We start from the raw sequence: 19,062 nt of genomic DNA, 5'->3' as shown, positions 1-19,062 counted from the left end.
TGAGAATAAGCAGGCAGACAGCAAGCAGTATAATGCATTCATTTATTTCTCTCTTCTTAACTGTTGTGTGATGCGACTACCTGTTTCTTGTTTTTTAATGTCATAGACTGACCTGCAACTGTGAACCAAAATAAACCCTTTCTTCCCTAAGTTGCTTTCTGTCAGGACATTTTTTTTTTCGAGACAGGGATTCTCTGTGGCTTTGGAGCCTGTCCTGGAACTAACTCCGTAGACCAGGCTGGTCTCGAACTCACAGAGATCCGCCTGCCTCTGCCTCCCAAGTGCTGGGATTAAAGGCGTGAGCCACCATTGCCCAGCTCTGTCAGGACATTTTATCACAGTCACAGAAATGAAATCAGGACACAGAGTTTGTACAGGAAAAGTCAAATTTCTAGGTGATATGTAAAGAAATTCAGTAGTAGCATGTATTAAAATTGAATTGCCATTGCTATATTTTTCTGTATGCAATATTATTTCAAATTTTTTGTACTATAACATGCACAGGTATTTTTAAATTTTGAAATTATGATTAAAATATTTTATTTATTTGTGTGTGTGTGTGTGTGTTGTGCATGCTGCTTGTGCCTGGAGATGCTAGAAGAGGTCTTCACATCCCTTGGACTGGAGTTTTATGCAGTTGTGAGCCACAACCTATGGGTACTAAGAATCCCCATTTTATAATTGTAATTTTTATAATTGAGCAATATATCATCCTATTCAGAAAATACTTTTTATCTTTATCGTGATTAGTGTCTTGGAATGAAAAAGCTCTTTCAGGAATTGAGAAATGATTATTCTGCCTGGTATGGTGGCTCATACCCTTAAGAAGAGCACTGGGTAAACGGAGGTATGCTGAACTCTATGAGTTCAATGCCAGCCTGGAGTACGTAAAGAGTTCCAACCAGTGAGATCTCTACAGTGAGACCTTGGCTCAAGAAAAAAAAGCAAAAACCTCCAAACAACAACAAAATCCCAGAATTGATTGTCTGTCTGTTACCTACCTCAGAAGTCTTTGTGCTGGCAGTTTGATGCTTAGTTGTAGCTAGCAGAGTGCCAGTGGAAGTTATTTCATGAGTAGGCATGTGGCACATGTCTGTGGTCCCAGTGCTCTCAAGGCTGAAGCAGGAGGTTCACTTCCTGAAGGTCAAGTTAGGCTACACACCAAAACTCTGTGAAAAACCCAAAGAACCACCAATATAATATTCAGACTTATACCATGTAAGAACTAAAGTCTCGGTTACTTTTCTTGTGTGACAAAATAAAGAGTCCTTGGAAGGGTTATTTGTCTCAAAGGTCATGGAGGATACAGTTTATGTTCTTGGGGAGGGCATAGCAGTAATGGGGAGGAAAGTCTTGGCAGCGGGAACCAGAAACTGGCTGTTCACATTGTAAATGCTTCAGAAAGCAGAGTGGGAACTAGAAGTGTGCCACACTAGAAAGCCTTAAGAAGGCATTGCCTAGTGACCCACTTCCTTTGGATTGTAAAGGTTCCATAGCCTTTCAATACAGGTGGGGATACACTGTTAAAACAGACAAACCCATGGGAGACATTTCACATTGGAATTACAGTGTGGGTGTGTATCTTTGAACCACCATTCTCACGTTTATTGATTCAGTTCCATAAACATTCATGGGCCTTTCCCTTGAGCTAATTCAGTTTGATTTTTATTGACTGTTTATTTTAAGCCAGGTCCTGTGGGGAGTCAACAGGTTATATAACATGCCATCAATGTGCATACTGCCTGTGAATGCCAGGCACGCTGACACATGGTTCAGTTAAGCGGTAGAAATGCCTCACAGTAGTGGGCTTGCTATGCTTGCTCTAAGTCAGTCAGATTTTTGTCCAGATAAAACAGAGAAATTCGTGAGCCAAACCAGGACTGTGTGTAATTGCTTCTAGCTTTACTAGCTGCTAAAAGTCATCAGCTTCTTTATCATTACACCTTTTCAGTTGCCATAACCCCCAGTCACAGGGAGATTCCACTTCAGCAAGCATTGGCTTTCTGTTCAGGGCTTTCCCCAGCTTGAGCCCACTCAGTGCTTTGGCATGTTCAGTTAGCAAGTGCAAGGAATTATTATCCTGAGGAACACCTGTGAAGGCAATAGGGGGCAGGTTCTGGGGGTTGAGGTGCATGTCCTTGCTTTCCGTTACCCACAGGGAGGAGTCCAGAGATCACGGGCATTGCTAATATCTCTTAGTTGATTTAATTTCTTCTTTCCTTTACCTTGCTCTTCTGAAGACACTTCAGAAATGAATTACATAAAAGTCTGTATCTTAAGTCCTGCTTCTGGGGGAAGCAAAATATTTATAGGTTAGAAGTTGGCACATAAAACAATCACATCATCCTGAACATCTGGGAAACTTGCCTGTCTCCCTGTGACAGCGGTCAGCTGATGCTGAAGACTGACCAGTGCTTAGAATGGGAGTCACTTTACAGGCTCACCTCCTCTCTTGCAGTCAGAATGTCTCTTTAAATTATCCAATCAGGTTCCAGAAGCAGAGGCTGCAGAGACTTTGGATAACGCTTGTGTTGAGCCTTTTATGTATAAGGAGAGCTTTTCAAAAGGAGAGTAGAAAAAAGCCTTACATGGCAAAGATAATATGTCAAAGCCAAGGGGACATGCATGCTGTATGTATCCTAGAAGGATTGTATGTGTTTGATAGTTTTCCAATTCAAAGTTCACACTAAGGCAATAGATGCAGTCATTCTATAGAGTTATGCAGTTCTTGTTTTCATCAACTACAAAAAAACACAACTATCAACAGTGATTAATTGGATCGTTATGCAAACAGCCCTATAGTAATAAGCACCCATTGTGTGGCAGGGAGGCATATGCTCATCATATCCATCAGGGCGGCACTTTGGCCCAGAGGCCTGATGAATTGGCTTGCGTTTCCTTGCCACACAGCTGTCACAGTGGCTCTGATAGCAGGCGATAGTTCGGTCAGAACACGTCAGCTTGGTGCTTATCTCTAATGACATCTATTGAGGGAGGCTCTCTTTTAGGTTTGATCCAGACAATGACCTTGATATTCCTGGTATAGAATAAAGGCTCACAAGTTTTATTTCATGTTGCAGAGACTTGTAGCTGGTACCTCACACCAATTGTATCAAGTTATCAGCCTGAAAGTGGTAACGCGATGAATGCTGCTTCTTGACTGCTGGGTTTGCACACATACTCACCTGCCACCAGCAATCTCATGGGGATATACTGAGGAAATGCATGTCACTAGGCTTCCAGGGGTGTTCCCAGAGACGCTGATGCTGTAGATCAACATCTGGTTCAGAATAAGATCCCTAAGGAATCATTATATGAATTCAGGAAATAAGAAGAATTATGTAGTTTAACTTATATTTTTTGTTGTTTTTTGTTTTAAACAAATTTTAGGGGGCATAAATGGAACTTTGAAAACAGTGCTCAGTATTGGGTTCCTGACTTCACTGTTTAGATCGTGAAAAGCTGGAGAACTTGCTAAGGGCCTGGAAGTTTCCTTTGTTGCATCTGTAAAGTGGAAATGCTCCTACCAGTGTGCCTACTTAGCATTCTACGTCAGTCAGTTATAAGAACATTAGAAGAAGATTTTGATCAGTTAGAGAAAATATCGACATGCAGTTATAGTATTATTTTGGTTATTTGAATATCCTAAATATTTTTACATGTCAAAATCTGAAGTAATTTAGTGTTTTAAAACTGCTATTTTAAAGACAAAGTTTTGTTATATACTCTATGTTAGAGTAAAAATTAACTAATTGTCGCAGCATTTTTAATGCTAGGATGATGCCTGGACTATAGAGAGATAGATGGAGTTCTAAATAAGACACCAACCAATGGGGAACTACATCTGAGCACCAGAGATGTAACTGATAGTTGGTGGCCTTGTACACGCCATTTCTACACTTCTTTAGTCCTATAGAACTGTTATTCCTGGATTTTCTCCTGTCTTTCTGTTTTCTGACTAGTGGCATATTTCCACTGCCTGGCACCTCTTTTCCTCTTGCAGCAGTCTTTCATTTCTCTGCAATCATGAAGTACAAATGCTCTGTCTGTGTCTAAGTCTGTACTACTTTATTGCTTATGAAGTGTCTCTGAAAACGCATGTCTGAGGCTCTACATTTCAGAGTCTGATTCAGTGAATTCCAGTCTCGATCAAAGGACTCAAATGTTTCATACATCTCATTTGAATCCGATGCAAATGGTCTTTTGAAAGGCTGGGGTCCAGAACAAGCAGTGCTAAAATCCAGTAATAACCTATAGGCCACATAAGATCTGGCATTTTCAAGATGGTATGACATAAACAATTTGCATAATCAAAGTTGTCATTGTTTATTATTTTAAGTCAAGTCTATGGGTTTACTTTCATCACTAAGTTGACTTTAAGTAAATATGAAGAGTCAACCAGCTCATAAGATTTTTGAGTGTTTCTGAGGCATTGTGTATTATACAACACATAACACTTAGTTAAGATGTTTATTTTTTAGTGGGTTTTTATTTTAAAAATAAACACATCAAAAGCCATATAGGTATTTTGGTGAGTACTGTGAACTTTATTGATGGTAACTGAGAGAGCAACTTATTTCTGAGTTTTATTGCTATAAAGAGATGCCATGACCATAGCAACGCAATTAACTGAGGCAGGTGACAATTGGTTTGTTTGTCCTCATCATGGCAGGATGCATGGTGGAGCAGAAGGGGTCAAGCAAGACTTTTATACCCAGATCTCCAGGCATCAGGAAAAAAGACTGAGTCACTGAGCCTGGCTTGAGCTTCTGAACCTAAAAGCCTACCCCAGTGGCACACTTGCTCCCAAATGGCCTCACCTACTCTATGTATCCCCATGTCCTAATCCTTTCAAATAATGCTACCCCCTATGCACCTATGGGGACCATTTCATTCAAACTACCATAGGGGTCACAAAATTCTCCCATTCAGTCAATCTTGGGAAATGGTATTGGGGGCTTAGTTGGGTCAGAAAGCATAGAGCCTCCTCTCTCTTCCTCTCATGCTCTGCTGCAGTCAGTTGTCCAGGGCTTTTTGCCCTACGGAGGCCATTTGAACTATATAGTCTACCACCCTGTTGCTGTAGCCACATTTCTTGTCATATCAAGAAATCAACTTGACTACATGGTTGTGGATGGCAATTCCAGCCCCAGCATCAACTATAAAAGAGTAGCTGTTGCTATTAAAGTTTGTGGAGACAACCTGGTCCTCAGCATATTTCAGTATGCCCCTTTGAGGACTTTCAGATACTTGCTTCACCACTTTCTTGATGTGGTCATGTTTGCCACTTTCTTCACTCTTCCCATGTCAAGTCAGATCCATGACGCATATTTGTGGGTAGGCATGTGTGGTGCCAATGAGCTTCCCAGTCAACTCTTGAATGACCTTGACTGACGCATTAGCAGTGTCAGTGGACTTGGTGATGATGCTCTGAGCAGTTCCATAGTCATCAGGGCTCTTCATAGTTGTCTTGGTGTCGTTGCAGGAAGGGACTGTGGTCCTGAGTCCTTCAATAATGCCAAAACTGTCATGAAGGCCTTTCCCAGGAGGCCTAAGCAGTTGGTAGTGAAGGAGACATTGCTGACAGTCATGAGTTATCTCATGATCTATATCCATCACTAACACTGGGACATCAGCAGAAAGTGCAGAGATGATTACCCTTTTGTTCCACTCTTAAGTGGGTCACTGCTTTCTCCATGGTGGTGAAGACACCAGTAGACTACACAACACATTTGGCACCAGAATCAGGTCATTTAATGTTGGTGGGGTCTTGTCCTTGGCGGATGGTGATGACCTTCCTGCTGATGTCTCATTCATAGTCTTGACTGTTCAATGGAACTTCTTGTGAGTGGCATCAGACTGGAATATATAGATCACATTGTGAGGTCAGTACATCGTTGACGACAGCATTCACTTTGCCAGAGCTAAAGACAGTCCTGGTGACCAGGCACTCAATATAGCCAAACCCATTTCCTGTGACCTTTACCACTGTGTCTCAGGGACAGGCTGGCACTGCATGAGTAGTTGTGGCTGTCTCTGGAATGGAGAAGAATAGAGAGCCAACCCAGACATACTTTTAAAGTTCTACTAGCACGTAATCTTTGGATTCGCTATTTCATTGTAGTTATTTTAAAGCTGGTGAGTGTGGAATTGCATTAGGGCTTCCCATGCCAAAAGAGTTGGTGATACAACCAACGGCTTTCTCTTGAATGGAGCGAAGCAAGCTGGGGCAGCATTGGTCGCTTTCGGCTAACTTCCAGACCTTTGTAGCCACACTCTACTTTTTTTAAATATGTGTGTGTGTGTGTGTGTGTGTGTGTGTGTTTATTTTTTCCCATTCAAAAATTTACACTTCCTCCTCTCCTCCCATTCCCCTCCCGCTCCCCCACTTACCCTCCTCCCTCCCCCTCCCTCCTTAAGAGAGGGCAGGAAACCCTGCCCTGTGGGAAGTCCAAGACCCTTCCCTCTACATCCAGGCCTAGGAAGCTTTGCATCCAAATAGACTAGGGTCCCAAAAAGCCATTACATGCAGTAGAAACAGTCTCAGTGCCTTTATCAATGGTTTCTAAGTCATCCCCCATTGTCAGCCACATTCAAAGAGTCCAGTTTGATTACATGCTTGTTCAGTCCTGGTCTAGCTGGATTTGTTGAGCTCCCATTAGAACAGGCATACTGTCTCACTGGATGGACCAACCCCTCATAGTCCTGACTTCCTTGCTTATCTTCTCCCTCCTTCTGCTCTTCAACTGGACCTTGGGAGCTCAGTCCATTGCTCTGATGAGGGTCTCTGTCTCTATCTCCATCCGTCGCCAGATGAAGATTCTATGGTGATATGCAAGATATTCATCAATGTGATAGTGGGGCAAGGGCAGTTCAGGCACCCTCTCCTCTGCTGTACAAGGATCTAGCTGAGGACATCCCCATGGACACCTGGGATCCCCTCTAGAGACAAGTCTTTTGCCAACCCTAAAATGGCTCCTTTAATGTAGATATCTTCTTCCCTGCTCCTATATTCGCCCTTTCTCCATCTCCACCCTCCCACTCCCCAAGCTCTCTCCAGTCTTTCCTTTCTCCCTTCTTTCCTTTTTTTACTTTATACTTACAGATGCTAGATCAGCTAAAGGAATAAAAATCAGGTGCTGTACTAGGCTTTAGAGCAGCACCAGGATAAAGGAGTATGACAAAATTTGTACTGAATGCATCAGGTTTCCCCATTGCTCCTCAGTTTCGTCTAGAACAATGTTTGGATTTAAGCTCCTCATTAGTGTGTGCCTTTATGTTAGGGATGCTTGTAGGATGTGTACAGTAGGATGCATATTGCTTAACACCCAGCCATTCAGCACCCTGACTCAATCCTTCATTAAGAGAGGTGTATGTATCTCTAGGAAGACCGGAAGGACTGTAGATGGGAAAGGCAGTACAAAAGAGTCACTTCAAGCTTGGAGTTATTAAGTAACTTCTGGTTCTGAATAACCACAGATGACTTTCTGCATTTTGTTTCATAAACATATTAATGACAGATATGACTAAGATATGATGTGAGCTTTGACCTAACCCGTATTTTTTCCACAATAGCAAAATTGTTTATAAAAAAGCATTCTAACTTTATTAACTCTTCACAATTAAAATTACCCATGAAGAGATCTAGTGAAACTTTCTGAATAATAGTTCAATCTCTCCTAATGTGCAGTTGCTTTGTTGGCTTGATTATAGTGATTATAGTGTTCATTAGTACTGCCTGGGTAGGTGCGGTGGCTCATATCTTCAGATAAGCTACGGCCTGTGGAATCTCACGCCTTCTATTTTCGTCGGCTTGAAACCCTTTTTGCTCTCCGCTCAGTGGCAGTGCTATCCCTTTAGCGTCAATATTTTTATCACTGTAATTGTGATGGGACAAAGACAGTTCATGGTTGTTCTTGCATTCTAGGTGTCCTAGTTATTACTCTGCTGACAGAATTGGTTTTTGTTTTTATGGATTAGGTTATGTCAGTGTGGATGTATTTCCGGTGCCTCCATGATACATCTCAGCATAGCAGTCCAATGGAGGGAGCACATCTGTGCTGATCTGGGGGAAAGGGATTTCAAAATATGTTTTTAACAGTGATTGAAATAAATCTCTTATTAAAACCCGCTTAAGCATATACTAAGACTGAATAGCTTCACAGTTTTCCAGCACAGAAGAGTGGTCATGCCATTCTTAAGCCAGCCACGATGGAAATCTATAGTGTGGCCCCGCCTTGAACAGATACAGTTCAGCCCTCATCAGGTTTTGTCAGTATGTACCTGACATTTTCAGGTAGTCTCAGAGCATGAAAGTTTGAAGCCAAGGGACTCATAGAACTTGAAGGTGATTTAATTTGAGCGTGGCAGGGACTATTTAAATCTCTGGAGGGGCTGTGATGGTAACTTGGAATATGTTCATTACACATGAATATAGGTTCTCTGTTTCAACAAAATCAGATGGTTGTAGTTTGGAATTTGATCCCAACTGACTGGCAATGTTTTGAAAGCCGTTGAAAATGTGATATTTATGTGTGCACAAAGATGTCCCAGTTATCTCCAAAAATAACCACCAAAAGTATATGCTGTAAATCATAGCTGGGACATGCAAGCTCTGTCTCTCTTCATGTGTCTTCTTTGTATTACAATTGAGTTCCAGAGTCATCCTTTGTAATTGTCAGTAACTGTCTATCTTGCTGTGTGGGCTAGAACTACTCAATTCATTAAACGGTTTCCCTACTATAATTTGGATCATACCAAGCTCAATTTTTTTTTAATGGAATTGAGTGATGGTAGGCCTTGAGTAAACAGCATCTTGAGTAGTTTCCTTTTTTTTCTTCTTATCTTTCTAGATGCTAAGAAAGCCTCTGATCCAGCAATGTTGGCCTGGTGGGCACAGGTCACACAAGAGGAACAGAAGGAAAGTTTCTGCCAATAGAGAGACAGAATCACTTCTGTTCCTCCACCAATCCCCTCTCTTAAAACAAAAACAGAAAAAGAAATGGTTAGGTATATGCACCAAAGTTTTCTTTCAAACCTAGAAGGCCTACCTTCCCGAGTTTCTCATATTATCTCTGTAGTTGACACACATTCTACATGTTTATTTTTAAAATATAAATTGATTCACCTGTCTTCTTCATCAAACTTTGAACATTTGATAACAAGAATCATGTCTCAGTTACTCTTCATGAACTAAAACATGGCAAATAGTCAAGGTCTTTAACCTAGAAAGAAGTGGAGGTAAAATATTCCAAAGGGATTCACAGGAGACACCTTAACAGTAAAGGTGGTTGTTCCCAACACATCTACAGTTATATTAGCAAAAAAAAAGAATAAGGTAAAATCAACGAGATGTAAAAGAACAAACAGTTTGGCTTTATGTTTTAGAAAATATTTTAGCAATAAATATATTTGATATGATTCCTTGGCATTTGGTGTTTTTCCTCCTTGACTGTCAAAATAGTTGTCATGAATAGGGCTATAAAATATATCATATTTTGATAATATTAATATGAATTCAAGGAATTCAAAGGTTAAAGACAATGCTGGAAGATATAGTTGCTAAAAGAATCTGAAACTGTAGATTGTTGTGCTCTGTAAATGAGCTTTCAATTGAATTTAGTTTTATGATTGGCAAAACTAATTCTATTTGATTTTATAATTAATTTTAACTGATTCATTCTTTTAAGTAAATTACAAGTTAAGCTAAGCTTAAAAACTATTATTATTGCTATTATTAATAGTACTTGAAGTGTGCCTTTGTCCAGATGAGAGAAGCAAATTTTCCCACAAACACTTGCAGGTCTCCCTACCCATCTATAAGTAATGTGACAGCTAACCAAGGCAGTAGTAAACCGCCGAGTGTTAGTTATATCACATACATACGTTCACTCACCCCATTTACCTTCTTAATCGTCTCTTCCCATGTGAGAAAACTGAAAGTCATGGTTTCTCCAAGATCATATCATTGTTAGTTTTAGGGTGCTATCCTTTCCTGCATAGATGCCCTTCATTTTTGCATCTATACATCTTGGAAGGATGGAAAGAGAATTAGAATTTCCTATTGAAAACACTTGCCTCTTTTGGGAATGTCACATACCCAGTGTGGCCTGTTTACAGATACATTCAGGCTTCTCTCAGGCCTCAAAATTTCTAAAGTTACTTACTTTGACTCTTTTTTACCTTTCTTTTTGTGCTTTCTTCTTTTGCCTTTGGAGGTAGAGATATCTTTAGTAGAGGAGGTTATGGATGTTCTCTCATATGACACCTGGGCTTGGCTAGATGGATCTTTTAGCCTATTATTGCTAATGAGATAAAACAAAGAAACAGTCTCAGTACTCCTGGGAACACCTTGTGTCTAGAAATAGCAATTTCTATAGTTTCTTCACCATTTTTTCTGAGTGAACTGACTTCTTCAGAACAGGAGAAAGTTGCCTCTGTAATCGTCATGAACCTGTGTGTATGGATGACTGGAAAAGGTGGAGTCCTCAAAGATCCCAGATCACAGTGGGTGTGGTGGAGGTGAAGGCTTAGGAGGTCTCCGATACAAAACACAGATTATTATATAACACCCTATTATTTTCAGACTGGAGTCACTTTCTTGGAATGACACAGAGACAGAGTCAGCTATTAGGAAGAGGTACAATGTGGCTGAGGGTGGATTCTTAAGAATGAAACCCCCTTTCTGTGGAATTTTTAATCTTTGCTTGCTTTTGAATGAACTGTAATGAGAAGAAGATTTTTGGTGAATGAAAGGGGTGCATGAAATGGGAGATGCTGGAAATGGGTTCGGGTTGTCCAGTCAGTAGGATAACTGCTCTTTTTTTGTCCTGATATGTGGCTTTCTCCTGGGTCATGGCATTAGGTACACGATGGAAACAGTCAGTTGAATAAGGATGATGAAATAGAGACGGCGTTGTAATTAAGCCATGGACAGTTGGTGGCATTTTAGTAGGCTATGTTGATCTCAGATGGCTTTGGTGTCCTTTTTTGTCTTATAGTTTTTGAGGTCACACACTGTATCTCTTCAGAATGATATGTGATTGGGTTGGCTCTTTACTACTATGGTATCTGCTTTTCTCACAAGTCGATCTAGCAAAACTCGAGGATTTAATAAATTAACTTTACCATGGATGCAGCTGACTCCAGTTGTGAAATGGAATCACGGTTTAATATTGAGAACATTTTCATATCCTTTTGCCTGATATTATTTGATGGTATTAATAATAGAAAATTATCCAATTTAGCTCTCCCCTTCACAGCCCCTCTTTCTTTTTAGAATGTAAACATTGTTTATAGAGAATTGTGGTAATACAGTCAAGGGTTAAAATGGAGACTCAGGAAGCTAAATGTCATTCATGCCACATAGTGGATAGTAGATGGGGGTACTGGGTGACCTTTATTTCACACCATCAAATGACTAAAATATGCTCAGAATGCTCAAGTATTTTCTAAATATCAGTGAAACAAATAGGTAAGCACCATTTTAACCTCTCACAGATGCTAAAAAATGTTGCTTTATTGTGCATGCAGTGGACATGAGCTGTTAAGTACTATCTGAAGTGGCAATAGCTTCCAGAGTTTTGTCTCTTGATTCTTCTGAACACATGAGACTGGAAGGTAGTAGCACCTCCTATTACCATGGACTTGTGAGGCTGGCAAGAGAGAAACAGGCAAGACGGCAAAGATGAGTGTGGCATGGAGGTGTGAGGCTTCATTTCTCCTCCTTGACAAAAATAAATTCACTTACTGCCACAGCAAGTCGACAGCAGAGGGAATGAGACTAAGCGGTTTTTTATGTCCCCGTCCTCCAGCGCTGTCACTCCAATCCAGTCTGACCCAGAGTTCCCTCATACATGCATGCAGGCTTTTAGTAGCGGACGCTTCTGACAGATTATACTTTGGTCAGTTTAGAGAAAACCTGAATGCTTCATGTGAAGCAAAATAAGAATCAAAGAATTGTTAATACACGGAGACAAGAAACAACGTTAGCGTGCATCTGATGTCAGACATCCTCTAGACACTTAGGATGTGCATATTTACATATCTCGAGCAGGGAGAGGAGGATGGACGGACATAGCTGTCCCTTGTCTGGGACTCAGCGGTGGTCTCAGAGCCGCACGCTTGTGCAGCTTCGCAGACTCATGGATGCCGATATTTACCTACCATCTCTCACTAGACAGTTATTTTAAATTTCCAAGAGAATTCTGTTCACATCTGCTTTGGTAAAGTAGGGATCTGGGGCTTGAAAGTAAAAATATGTTTGTTTTGTGGTTTTGTTTATTTATTTTGAGTTTGTGGCAGGGGTTCATACTGTAGTGCCCTGGCTTCGTTAGTGCCATTACCTGATGAAGCATCTCAATGGATCCCAGTTTTGTTCCTTTGAGTTGAAGAACAATCTTCCCTGGATTGGCTGGGGTCACATAACAGTCAGTGTCTATCTCTCTGTGTGTGTGTGTATGGGAAGGGGGCGGGATCGTGGGTATTAAGAGTGTAATTAAGTGGGAGGATTTCTCTGCTGAGAGCTGCTAAGGTAAATAAGAGTGATGGCTATTCATTAGAAAGTGCATCTAAACATGAAAGGTGGTAAGCTAAATGTTAATTGGAGCTGACAGTATTGGCTGCAGTGTCTTGATTGGGGAGGCAACCACGTTTTCACTGAGGCCTTTGAGCTCCATTGCTGTTGAGTTTCTGGGAAGATGGGAGCAGGCTTCTCTTTACTAATATTCAAGACATGACAGCTTGCAAGACTCCCTTCTTCTGCTGGTGTCCCTTAACCTGATTCCATCCTTCTTTTTTCTTTATCTCTTGGCTACATGTTTAGTGCTTGTTTCTTAAAAACTACATGATTCCTGGTCTTTTCACACAAAACCAGAAGGTCCTCAAAGGTTCACCCTGAGACATTTCTCTTTGATGGATATTTAGATGGACCCAAGATTTCTTTTACAAACCAGCATAACAAAAACTATAGGAACCCTCTAAAGGGTCACAGAAAATATGAAGACATTGCCCCCAGAGGATGGGTGATACTCCATGGCCAAAAACAAATAATAAATGCTTCCATTTTGAAATGAAAAACTTTGAATGACCAATTAGTTATGAATACACACACATATGTAACAGAAGGATTTCATTAAAACACACAGGATTTTCGTTAACATGAACTAATGTATATTGATGCTCAGTGTTTCCTCACTTTTTGGTTATTTTATGATTCCTCAGACTGCTGTAAGAAAACCATGAGAGAGGGTTGAAGGGGAGGGAAAAGGAGGGGAGGGGAGAGGAAGTTAGGGCAGCAGAGAAAAATGTATAGTTCAGCAAAATCAATTAAAAAAGAAAGAAAGAAAAGCAGAATTGAGCTACTGTGTCCACCTTCAAACACAAAACAAGGATTCGGTCCTGATGTGATTTCCCATAGGCACTCAACTGCAGAAAGGAGACAAGAGCCTCTATACTCTGACTCACAACTCTTTGTAGATTCATATCACTGAGAAGTCAGATTGAAACAACTGTGTTTATATATGGTTGCTGAAGCTCGAGTGGGAGGCACAGTTTCAGATTAAATATACTTAACTACCTGCAGATTTCAAGGAGGCTCAGCCCTCTTGTACGAACTGCTGAATGACAGCCTCCATGGGCAACCCTTCATGGGGAGTAGGTGTCTAGTAAACGTCTGCTAATGAATGGATGAGTAAGAACGCCACAACTTCCAGACACTTTGCTGTGCTGTCTCTAGAATGCATCAGGAAGTCACTCTTTATTAAGATGATTCAAAACTACTTGAGCACATTTACACAACTCCTATTTATAATTTTTTTCTATTAGCATCAGAACCTCTCTTCTGATTTATTTTGCTTAGATGAGCAAATTTAGAGTTATTTGGTTCTGCAGTCTTTGAATAATCCCTATTAGAAAGTATTTTTATCTGCATCCTTAACACAGAGGTGTAGAATAGCACTATAGGTATGACTGAAATGAAACTCCTCTAAAAGTTTTTGTTTGTTTGTTTGTTTTCATCTGTTGGCACAAGGTCTCTCTTTGTATACCAGCCTGCCTCAGGCTGTTCAAATTATCATATACTGACTAAAGTATTCAGTAAAATATAAAAGTGGGGTTCTTTACAATCATAGCCTGAGATATTTTATACAGAGATTTGATTTGAGCAGTTTTGAGCTCACTTTGCTTTCCTCTTCAAAGAAACATTCTAGTAAACTTTTCTACTGAGCAGGTATAGACATCAAAATGAATAAATGCAATTAATAATGAAAAAATGTATTAGCCCTTCTTGAGGTCTCCACGTACTAGCAGAACCTTTAGCTAACACACCCAGTTCTTTAATAAAAGCACAGTGGTGTACTCAGTTTGGTCTCTCCTCACCGACTAGTGAGGTAACAGGGGAGAGACAGTTTGAGAGTAGGGCCATTGATGTTGGGGCATCTGAGAAGTTACAGTCACCTGCTATGGGTGCTCTCTTGATATGTGAGTATCACGAAGCTTTTCCCACCTACAGCCTGGACAGATTTGGCCCTCTCTGTGCATGTCACCTCGCTTCCTCTTTGGCCAGCTCACCATTTGAAAGGCCTACATTTGCATAGATTAAACAGCTCAATATTAAACAGTCTATTTATTTAATAACTCTGGAAATTAAATTGAGAGAGAGAGAAAGATTTCGGAATTAATTTCTAAAGGAGGTTTCCATAGGACTGCATATTATAGCCTTGGCAGAACGTGGGCAAATTTTTTGCCCTAACGCCATCATGTGGGTTTTATGTTCAGCTATAGTTTGAACTTGTTTCTAACATGGTCAAATTTTGGGAGCTTTAACTCTCTTGAATATGCACTGATACTATGAAGTACCATGTGATGGCAATTTTCTGTTTACTGCAGATGGCTGGGGATAGAATGTTTCGGTTAATCAAACATTAGAGCAGTTTAGAGAGTACAGGATTATTTTGCTGGGGTCATTCAAGTCCACTGGCTAGAATGAAACAAAATTTCTTGGCATGTAAAATATTGTGAGCATATGTAAATTAAATTCCATGTTTATTCAGAAGGTCCCTTCAGGTGGTAGGAGGTTCTGGGTTATCAAGAGAGGCATATGATCTTTCTCTGTTTCCTAGAAAATAGGTTTGGCTATTTGGCATTTCGCATTATTCTAATTCTGAATAAATTTTATGCTTGGGTTTCTTAGCCAAGAGATTACAGCTTTTGTTTTTAGTCTACAAAGATCCGGGATGAAGGTAAAACAGGAATCATGCTGTTTTAAAGCCCTATATTGCGATGAGGGTTTGACCTGGTAAAACTTCTCTTAAATGTAAGTTTTCACCAGATTAGAAAGCTCTTGATATTTGCAGAGATTTAAAAAAGTTTAATATTAGGTGGGACAATTAATTATATGTCATGTTCTTACTTCAAAGTCACCCACTCTGGTGTCTCTGAATAAACACTCCAAACTGTGGGATGCTCAGTTGAAGGAACTGGTAAGTGAGGATCGTTGTAATGAAGCGAGGCTGGTTTCACATCTGAATAGCATTTTCCATTAATACCAATGGTCAAATGTTCCACTGGCCTCTGCTAGATCCGAATAAAGATGGTTCTTAATATTTTTTGCTTACATCTCCCTCTCCAGGAATTTAACATTCACATTCTAGCATTACTATTGTTGTTGTTGTATTACTTTTTGTTTTACTGAGACATGGCTTGCTATATAACTCTTATATAACTTGCTATATAACTCCAGGCCATCAAGAGCTTGCTGCGCAGACCAGGCTGGCCTCGAATTCATAGGGATCTTCTTGAGTCTACCTCCCAGTGCTAAGATTACAAGAGTTGAGGCATTGCACCTGTCTAGCTTTATTTTTATTTTTTTATTTCAAAATTGAAACTTGATAGTTTTGTTCATTTGTTTGTTTTTTTTCTGTATGCTTTGGCTTAGTTTTTCTTCTGTTTTTGTTTGGGATAGGCTTTCATTATGTAGCCTTTAGCCGGCCTGGAATCACAGAGCTCCATATGCCTTTGCCTCCTGAGTGCTGGGATTAAAGGTATAATCACCACAGCTCCCAGTTGAGTTTATTTTATTTTAAAGAGAATACACGAGGAAGCTGTTGTAACTCTTATGTTTTAGATCTGATTATGACATTGCTGCCCACAGCAGAGATTTCCTTAGATAACTTGGACTCTGGGCTACCCCTAAAAAGTAAGATTGTGTGTTTCCTTGTCTTAAAATTTTAGACTCTTAAAGGATCTTATGATTTATTATAATTTGAGTCATGTTAAAATATTTTTTGATATGATAGCTAACAGTATACTGATATATATTAAACTTGCTCATTTATCAGAAGCCCTTTGGATAGTGCTGTTAATAAGCCTGTGGAGTTAATTTCCCATCTTATTTTATATGCTGTACTTCATCAGTGAACTATTTTATTTTGTCATTTAAAGTCAACACAGATGTAGGTAATAGAGTAATAGGAATATTTTCCCATCTTGGGGTTTCCATAGAAATTGTAATGAGATCTTAAAATGACTTCTGAAAATGCCAAAATACTTTACCATCATACTAAAGGATATGAGAAGTTCAAAAAAATGACTTGCATATGTACAAGAAACATTGTGTTAAGATTTGGCCGAAAAGAATCTGTCTGGAAGACCAAACTTTGACGTATATTCCTTTTGTAATGTCAGTCATTGGCCATTGTTCAAAGGCATTTGGCCTGTTGTTTGTGTGTTTAATCAGAAGCTCAGGTATCTTACCCAATCTCTAGCTGTCATGTTGGTATTCACTGATGTTTATTTTATGTTTAAAAGAGTTTTTCACTTGTGTGTGTCTATGTATATGCACACGTGTGTGGAAACCTGCAGAGACCAGGAATGGGTGCTGGATCCCGTGGAGCTATAGATGTGGGTGCTGTAATCTGACCAAAGTGGATGCTGAGAAGCAAGCTCCAGTCCTGAAGAAGAGTAGCAAGTGCCCTTATCGACTGAGACATCTTTCCAGCCTGAACATTATCTTTTAATTTCCCTTCTCACGTTCTTGGGATCAGGAGATACAGCTATAGTTTATTTTAGAAGGAAATAAAATTTTGGTTCTCGAATGTGGCTATAAAATTATCAATTCCAATAAATTCTACTAGAGGATTTCCTGTAATTATTTGAAATTCTTTCAAAGTGGTGGGTACACATGAAAGGCAATTCTCTCCACAGCTTGACAACAGTGTAGCCTAATGGGCAGCCGTATGTGACATGGGTTTCAGTGTTTCTGGATTTCTACACTTTCCGATTCCTCAATTACATCCTCTTCCCCCGTGAGCTAGACATGCTGCACTTCCATCTGCTGTGTACTGTGGACGCGTCACATTTATTTTTGTAGGGTATTTTTTAAATGAGTTTAGGGAGCAGCTGTTTCTGTATTCCTGCTTGCCTTCTTTTTCCTTTGCACATATAGGGGGTGGGGAGCGCATCCCTGCTGTCCCTGGTGGGGTTTGCATCTCTTTGGTTCAGGCTGCTGCATGGCAATGCCTGATAATAGGAAAATGCAACCTGCAAGCTTTTTCCTTAGTTCCCTAGTATATTTCTGTCGGGAGCACAGCTGTGCTGCAGGGATCTGGCTAGCCCACCAGCTCTTACTAAGTCTCCCAAGGATATTTGGGTGCAAAGCAAATCTATCCAAATCTCTCCCTCTGATATGCTCTGCTTCGAGAACAGAAGTGTCTCCTGAAGTCTCATTTGTTAAACTTGGTCACTCGACTGTGGAGCTCTTATGAGGTGGTGGACCCTAGTAGGTGGGGCTACTGGGAGGACATAGATCACCTGAAGCATGCCCTCGAAGCAGGTTCTGGGACCCATAGCATTTCCTATCTCTGTCTTTGCTTCTCTGCTCTCTGAGGTTAACTCTTTGCTCTAGCACATATTCTGCTCCATGACACTCTGTATTCATGATATTATGCTCTGCCACAGGCCCCAAGACAAAGAAGTCAACTGAGACAAAATCGGTCGTTCCTCCTTATTGCTGTCTATTTCTGGAATCTTGCTGCAGTAGAGGAAAAGAGAGCATATCCCCTTAACCTATCTTGTGCGTCCATATGCTGCATTGACACTTACTTGAAGAAATTGGTTTGCTATTGTCCAAAAATGCAGCATTTCAGCTTTGTTTTCCACTTAAGAAATGTCTGCAACAGGTAATTTCACACTTGCTAGATATTTCTCACACATTTCTTGCCTCGTTATTCACCCAGTCTTGATTTTCTGTCTGTTTCAGGTCTAAGATACATACCAAGGAGGGAATGAAGAGCTGGGTGTTTACTACAGATAGTCCCTGGTCCTGAGCACTTGAAATCTTTCAAAATGTTACCCATTGAAAGAGCCCTTAATCTGAACACCTGATTCAAGAGAGCTGTTTGCCTTCTATTGTTCACTTATTAAAGTAGCTTCTCCAGGAATGCTGAGCTCCTGAGTCCCTCAAGTTCCTTTCTTCTCTGTCACCTTGCAAGCTTGGAAACCAAATCCTTCTCCTCCTTAGCAATCCCTCAGCTCTGCTTTCCCTCTGCACCCCACCGTTGGTCTTCTACATGTGTGCCGTTTTAATCTTCTCTCAGTCTTTTTCTCCATTCCTTCTGCCTATAGGTAACAGTTGCCTGAAAAACATTCATGGAACATTCCTGAGCTCTCACACCTTTAGCGTCTAAAGTAGCACTGCATTGTGTGCATTCTTTTCATGTGACTTCGGCACAATCCGGTGTTTGTGAGGTCTGTTGATGCATTTGTGCACTGTCTTCATGCTCTTGGAGATACAGTGCTGCATTTGTATAAGCATCCCACACTTTGATCTGTTGAACTACTGAAAGAGAATGTGTGCTCAGATTTGGTCGTTTATGAAGAGTTCCACTCTAAGCACTGTATATGTATTTGATTGCACATGAACATGTGTCTATTTCTTCAGTATTTGTTGAACACTAGATCTCTCTTCTTGGGAAGTGCCTGTTTATATCTTTTGTGTATTTTTCTACTTGATGGCCATTATTTTTTTGTTAATAAATAATATAAAGAAGACTTCTTTATAGTTTC

At 40.3% G+C, this 19,062-nt stretch overlaps 1 protein-coding gene across 30 annotated transcripts in view; it reads left to right on the top strand.

Moving 5' to 3' along the window:
* The window catches only part of Ptprd (protein tyrosine phosphatase receptor type D), a 2,195,185-nt gene that overhangs the window by 1,756,263 nt on the left and 419,860 nt on the right, over window positions 1–19,062 (top strand). The window contains exon 1 of one of the 30 annotated variants that reach the window (XM_075945543.1): window positions 10,618–10,639. The exons of the other annotated variants lie outside the window; for them this stretch is intronic. The gene's annotated coding sequence lies outside the window, so the exon portion shown is untranslated. Of the gene's footprint in view, window positions 1–10,617; window positions 10,640–19,062 lie in introns of those variants that run through there. 30 annotated transcript variants of the gene reach the window in all.

This window comes from Microtus pennsylvanicus, chromosome 13 (assembly GCF_037038515.1).
Source record: "Microtus pennsylvanicus isolate mMicPen1 chromosome 13, mMicPen1.hap1, whole genome shotgun sequence".
Taxonomy (NCBI): domain Eukaryota; kingdom Metazoa; phylum Chordata; class Mammalia; order Rodentia; family Cricetidae; genus Microtus; species Microtus pennsylvanicus.
The sequence above is the reverse complement of the archived record's forward strand: the minus strand, read 5'-3'. Positions and strand labels throughout refer to the sequence as shown.